This window comes from Tupaia chinensis, unplaced genomic scaffold (assembly GCF_000334495.1).
Source record: "Tupaia chinensis unplaced genomic scaffold, TupChi_1.0 Scaffold000479_1, whole genome shotgun sequence".
In the NCBI taxonomy this organism is placed as follows: domain Eukaryota; kingdom Metazoa; phylum Chordata; class Mammalia; order Scandentia; family Tupaiidae; genus Tupaia; species Tupaia belangeri.
In genome coordinates this window covers 967781-975216 of record NW_006159991.1, presented here as the reverse complement: position 1 = coordinate 975216, position 7436 = coordinate 967781, and the positions used below count along the sequence as shown (strand labels likewise).

The 7436-nt window shown below is 38.2% G+C and overlaps 1 protein-coding gene across 5 annotated transcripts in view; it reads right to left on the bottom strand.

The window, feature by feature from the left end:
* Window positions 1-7436, bottom strand: part of TAX1BP1 (Tax1 binding protein 1) — a 75774-nt gene that overhangs the window by 67566 nt on the left and 772 nt on the right. The gene's annotated exons all lie outside the window — the stretch shown is intronic.

The window sequence follows — 7436 nt, the reverse complement described above, 5'->3', positions numbered from 1 at the left end:
AACTCGCCCCTTAAAGAAAAACCCTCAAAAAAAAAAAAAAAAAAACAATTTCAGTCTCCATCTCTCACTTATTTCCACTGACACCAGACCAGCCTGTCTTCCTGAGCTTCTGGTATAAGTTTGTTCAAATCTATATAAAATCTCACCTAATCCACTTGAAACAGCCTCTCTGATAAAATACATACTGTTAAAAATCTATTAGAGGGCAAGTCACATAGCACAGTAGAAAGCTAGATCCAACATGGCTAACCACAGTTCAAATCCTTCTGCAGTGCCTTGAAAAACACTCTGGTTATATGCGTATGAGTGCCCAAAATCCTGATGGAATGAAGGAAAAATGAACTGTGGCAAGACCACATCCCATTAGGGGATGCTTTCTATTTCTGTCTCTCTCAGGTATATGCACATGTTCTCCAGCAATAACAACATTTTTAAAAGAAAATCTATTAAAGATATAGTGAATGCTCACTGGCTCAGTAAATGCCAAGCAGTGGATAACAGATGAAGGGTGAAAGTGGATTATGAAAACTGCAGGACACTGAGGCCAGCAGGTGGCATGTTGGTTAAGGTGCTTGACTCCTACACGGCTGACAACAATTCAAATCCTAAACTGAGCAGCTTGAAAAATCACACTAGGCACATGTGAGTGTGTGCCCAAAATCCCAAGAAGAGAATGAAGGGACTGCAGAGAGGCGATCCACCCTGATGAAAGGAGGGGTGACTTCTGACTTTCCCTCTAGGTCTCTCCCTATCTCTCTTGGGCAAACACACACGACCTATAGCAAAAACCTAAAAAAAAAAAAAAAAAAAAGGCAAGAATTGTTCATATTGCGCTCTACTTCTGAGTAAAAGGAAATGACTAGGGCCTTTTTTTTTTAATCTACAGAATATGTCACAGGCTCAATACAATCATTGATTCAACAGTATACTTGTAAGAAACAATAACCGATCTTTATGGTACTTGCTTCTGAATCACTAAAACAGTAATCTGTGTAATAATAGGGAAAACTAGAGCTTGCCAATCAAATTAATTTAATTTACTTCACAAATCCACGAAGTTTCTACAAAATAAGCATAGCACTAAGACTTTACTCATATGTTAGTGATTAAGAAGCCTATTGCTAAGTCAAACTAAGACAATTTGCCTTTACAACTGCTTCTTTAGCCAACCTATTTGAAATATTAAGGCAATTTTTTTTTAATTTTTAAGTAATAATCACTTTTTAAAAAATGCTAACTTTTCTTCTTGTTTCCTCTGCTTTTGTTATGGTTAAAGTACTGCTTTACTGAAACATGTTGGAGATTACATAATGAGACTGTCAGTCAGGAACCTGAAAGCTGTTTTATCATAGTTATCAGGCTAGTTGTTTGTTAGCCCAGGGATCTCCAAAGACCAGTGCCAGTCTGTAGCCTGTTGTCCTAGACCAACCCCTTCCATGCAGTGGAAGGTGGGTGGCCAGAGAACCAGGCTTCACCTCTATTTTCAGTCATTCCTTGTCACTTGCATTGCTACCTGGGCTCTGCCTCTAATTGGATTAACAGTGGTACTGGATTCTCAGGGAAGCCCAAACGCCATTGTTGATTGTTTCACTGTATACTGATTGCAACGTGGTAGTGGTGGAATTGGGGTGCACAGTGGATATAGTTTGCCTGGGTCACCCCAAAACCAACTCTTCCAACCCTAATCCCTAAACCACCATCTGTGGAGAAACTGTCTTCCACAAGGCTAGTCTCTGGTGCCAGGAAGGTTAAGAACTGCTATATTAGCCTTCCCACATGAGGTTTACAAGGATTCCACTAAGAGTATAGTATGTTCAGTAGCAATCTTCCTTCACTTCCTAACGAGAGAGTTTTAATACCAGCAACCCTATTTCAGAAAAGTACTTAACTACATAGTCTCCACCTGGAAGCCTAAAGCCTTGAGGAAAATGAAAAGGTAGCTGTTAAAATTGGAATAACTCTCTCTAAAATAACTGAAGAGTTCTATTATTTTGTTTCTTTGAACTGTCTAAACTAATCTGGGTTCAAGGAGCAATCATGGTACTAATTAAGCCAGTAATGAGAATCTTTTCAAGGCAGCAGCTTCAAAAAAGAAGGAAAAACTCCCACTGATTCCAGTTATTTTAAAGTAGTAGAATAGTGGATACCAGACTGGAAAGTACAGAGGTATGGGGAGAATTTGATTAACAGTTAAATATAAAATTATAGGTGGATAAGAGGAATGATTTCTAAAGTACTATAACCCAACAAAGTAACTATAGTTCCTGACAACATATATTTCAAAATAGCTAGAAGAGAGAATTTCAAATGTTCACAAAGGATGTTTGAGATAACAAAAATGTTTACTGCCTTGATTTTATCATTACACATTGTATATGTGTATTAAGAAATCTACAGTACCCTATAAATATGTATAACTATTATATTGTTTAAAAATAATAAAAAATACTACTAGTTAGAAGATACCATTAAGGAAAATTATAGCTAAATTAACAATACCAACTTTTATTAGTAACAATAAGCATCCCATGTTATCAACTGAAAGTTGTGTAAGGGGGCCAGCAGGTAGCATTGTGGTTAAAGTGCTGGGTCCCACATAGCAAACTCCGCAGTTCACCCCTCAAATCGGGTGTCATGAAAAACACAACAGATGGATAGACATGTGTGTACATGCCCACAATCCCTGAGAGAAGAATGGAGAAGGGACTGCAGAATGGCCATCCCCTCTGGGTAGTGATTTCTCACGTTCCCTTTCTCTCCATCTCCTGAGAGTGCACACAGTTTATGGCAAAAACCTTTTTTAAAAAGTCTGTTTAAGGATGGTACATTTTCTCTTAAAATTTAATGTTTCCTAAAGTAAGCTAAATCTACAAAGTTGTAACTATTTATTTACAAAACAGTGAAAGGCAGTGAAATTTTAACTTTAATTTCAATTACAAGTTTTCTTGAAATCTGTAACCCATTATCCAACCCTACACTTTTACTTCACTGAAGTTTTTTAGGTAAAAAATAGCTAGTAGGTAAACGTATGTATTTGTCTGTATGTGTGCATATACGCATGTATGTGTTTATTAATGTACAAGAGACTCAAAAAGTATACACCAGTTAATAGTCTTTACTTACGAGATATGTATGTGAAAAGTGGACTTAAGAGGACTTTAAAATTTTAAACTCAATTTATTGTTTCAAATTCTTTAAGAGTACGGATACATAAATAATTTGTCATAATAACACAAAATTTCATTTTAAACTCTTCTCCTGAAAGTGAAGTTTTTAATAGAAAACACAAGTCTCTTTAAGTGTATTAATGAAGCTTATAAAAGTAAGAGAATAAAATCTGTGGTCATCTTCTGGTAGCCTTCAGTTACCTCTCTCCAACACTCAACCTTTTAAAAATTTCAACGCTATTACAATTACCGAAATAGATTATAAAACTCACTCCACTACTCTTACTACACTTTATTTTTTTTACTTTTCTTACTAAATTACAATATAGCTTCTAGTCATAAAATTAACATGGATGGGAACCAGCAGTTAGCGTAATGGCTATGTTGCTGGACTCCCACGTAGTCGACCGCGGTTCGTGTCCCGGACCCGGTGGCTTAAAACTCACGCCAGGCGCGTGTGCGTGCATGCCCAAGATCCCGAGAGGAGAATGGAGGAGAAGGGATTGCGGCGTGACCATCCCCCCTGGGGGGTGATTTCTCGCTTTCTGTCTCTATGTCTCTGTCTGTCTGGCGAGCGCACGCGCCCTTACAGTGAAAATCTCTCCAAAAAAAAATAAAATTAACATGGATGAGTGCAATCTGAATATAGCTACATTATTAACTAAATCATTTTAAAAAGTAAAAAAAAAATATTCTATTTCTCATACAACTACTCTGGTTTATTCTTCCCATACAAAATAAAATTTTAAAAATAAAAATAAAAAGAGTGACTAGATGAGCAAGCATACAGAAATGTTGGAACTTACCAAGGATGCACATGGCCCAGAGAAGTAATGTGCAAAGTCACTGCATCACCTTGTGGTAATGCCTAGGAAGTGTAGCTTCACTAACATGCTAAGAAAAAAACCTCACCTCAACTAGACAGAAAATACAGCAAGCAGCTTCAACAGAGCAAATGCTGCTTCCAATTCTCTAAAGTACATCCCAGAAACAGGGTAAGGAGGCAAGCCAAGGATAAGAAACAAATTTTACAGTCAACAATTAAAGGGCCAGACACATTTGGCTAGGAAACAAAGTCTGAAATGCCTATATAACATGCTGGCTACCGTGCCCTCTTCTAGGTTTCCTACTATATTCCCTCAAGTTCTAAAACCTCTGGAATGACTTTACTTACATTGTGCTATCAACAAAAACTACGATTTATTCTAAAATCCAATTTTGTTGTCTTATGAATTCATTAATGTCTAAAGAAAAGATAGATAATACTAGAAGGCACTAAAGTATAAATATGGGAGGGGGAGATTTGAATGTTATCTTTACTTCTTCCTCTTGGAACTTCAAACTCAAAACAGATCTGTTTTTATGATAATTTTCCAATGGCTACTGAGACTTATTTTTCTTAATCAACTTAATACAAAATAATCATAGTAACAAAAAATGTTGTGCATTAAATATGTGAAGTCAAATTAAGCTCTTAATGTATACAGTTGATAAAATTTGAAAATTTTAGCCATAAGAATTCAAAGAGTTACAAATAAGGTCAGTTCGTTGTGTGATATTATGGTGATTACATTTTTTTAAATTCCTAATCAGAGATGCTGAACTACTATAGTTATAAGTGGATGTCTTAATATCTGAGATTTGCTTTAAAAACTCCAAGGGAAAAGACAAATTATTGTTGGAGGGGGTAATAAAAGAAGACTGATTAATTTTACTGTTCTCTTTTTGTGTATATTTGGAAATGCCCATAATATTGAGCTGTTTAGGAAAGTCATGACACATTTTTGCATAGAAAAACAGAAAAATAACATCATGACTCTCCCGACAACCTAAAAAAAATTACTAAATAAAGCCAAAGCATATAAGGAAATGACGCAGATTAGCAATAAAAATTCCAGGTACGCCTTACTGCACTATAAACACACTGCATTTTATAATATGAATGTTTTGTGCTCTTAAAAATGTTATAGACAATAGTTGACAAGAGTTACAGAAACTTCTGAATATCTTTAGTTAAAAAAATATAAACCTGGGAACCAGCAGTTAGCGTAGTGGCTATGTCGCTGGACTCCCACGTAGTCGACCGCGGTTCGTGTCCTGGACCCGGTGGCTTAAAACTCACGCCGGGCGCGTGTGCATGCGTGCCCAAGATCCCGAGAGGAGAATGGAGGAGAAGGGATTGCGGCGTGACCATCCCCTCTGGGGGGTGATTTCTCGCTTTCTGTCTCTATGTCTCTCTCTGTCTGTCTGGCGAGCGCATGCGCCCTACAGTGAAAATCTCTCAAAAAAAAAAAAATTAAAAAAAAATATATATAAACCTTTAAAATTATCTCTAATCACATACTACACACAAACACCTGGAGAGAAAAATGTCTGGCATTCAAAGAGTTTCCAATTATTCCTATTTTACCTCAAACAAAGTCTACCAACTGTTTACAGATCACTATTCCAGAAAAATGTTTTCAGCAATCTTGGCAGGAATCAAAAGCAAAGCACTCAGTCTACTAGCTTACACTCTTCCTAGAGTCCGTCTCCAAAATCCTTCACACTCTGTCTAGGTGTCACCCACACCACTTATTTACCTTTTAAATTTTTTATAAATTGGTGTCTAAAATGCTATAATCTTGGCCCATACACATTAAGGAAGAGGGAATTTTTATCTTCCAAAAGTTTATCTGGGACATTAAGAAGTACATGAAACCCAAATACACTGTTATAGCCATTCCGAAGAATACATTCCAATAAATTTCCTATGTGAGAAAATCCCCCACGGGAGTACAGGAGAATCGTTAGAATCTTTCATCAATATTTAACACCATTAGAAAGAATGAAACTTAAAAATTCCAAAATATATGGTCTGCCTCCCTGGTCTGGTAGTTAAGGCATCCCACAGGGCCAGGCCCAACAGAGGTTCGGATCCCAGACCCTGTGGCTTGAAAAATCCATTCCCACACCCCCACTCCCTCCCCAGCATGTGCACGCATGCCCAAAATCCCTGAAAGAAGAACTGAGATGGAGAAGGGATTGTGGCATGACCGCCCTCCACCGGGCAATGCTTTCTCCTCTCTGTGTGTCCCTGGCAAGTGTACATGCCTGCTGGCAAGAAAGGAAGTCTAAAGTATGTTATTTTTGTTATGGAAAAGGTACTTACTAGTTAATTCTACACACAGGATTGTAATCATAAATGTAAATAGAAGTTTGCAGTTGAAAACTATGACTAGAAAACAAAGGCTACAACAGGATGTTTTTCTTTTTTTTTCTTTTCTTTTTTGGAGAGGTTTTCGCTACAGGGCGCATGCGCTCCCCAGACAGACAGAGACATAGAGACAGAAAGTGAGAAATCACTCCCCAGGGCGGATGGTCACGCCGCAATCCCTTCTCCATTCCATTCTCCTCCCTTCTCCATTCCATTCTCCTCTCTGGATCTTGGGCACGCACGCACACGCGCCCGGCGTGAGTTTTAAGCCAATGGGTCCTGGACGCGAACCGCGGTCCACTACGTGGGAGTCCGGCGACATAGCCATTACGCTAACAGCTGGTTCCCCTCAACAGGATGTTTTTCAAAGTTCCACGACACGGTTGCCAAAAAAAAAAACCTACTTCAGTAAGAGTGATTCTAAGTGCAATCAAATAGTCCTTCAAAGAATCAAGTTTACTCTGAAAACTACAGAAAGGAGAAAGCCTGGCCTCAACCCCATTTACTACGAAAAACACTTTGAGAACAATCAGTTCGTTTTCACATTAGTAGGATATTCAAACCTTTAATACTTTAATACAAATCTTTAAATACTTTAGGAATTGGGCAGCAAAGTTATAATTGGTTTAACTGCTCGTGCACAGTTCGTAAAAATTTTACCATCAGCAGAATGCAGAGAGCTGAAAAAGAAAAACTTTCCTATTTAAATCCCTATCGTAACAGCAATCGCTACTCCAGGAAACCTAAAATCTAGTGTGTACAAGTCAAATGTGGAGTTTTCTAAGTGAACATGTATCAGTAAGGCATGCTCTGTATTTCTCCGCAGGTTGATACACAGGACAGCTAAATTCTAACTGCAGATTTTCCGGGCGAGCGACGAGAGCAGGTCAGGACTTGTCCACAACCTCCAGACCTGCGAGTGTTCGCAGGGAGACTGGGTTGGGGGAGGGAGAACGGTGACGACTAGGAAAGTTGACTAATCAACAAAGAATGTGAGCTCTTCAGAACATTTCTTTTAAACCTCTCCGGGCACTAGACGGAGGGCCCTTCCTAAACAGCCGAGCTAGTTCGGC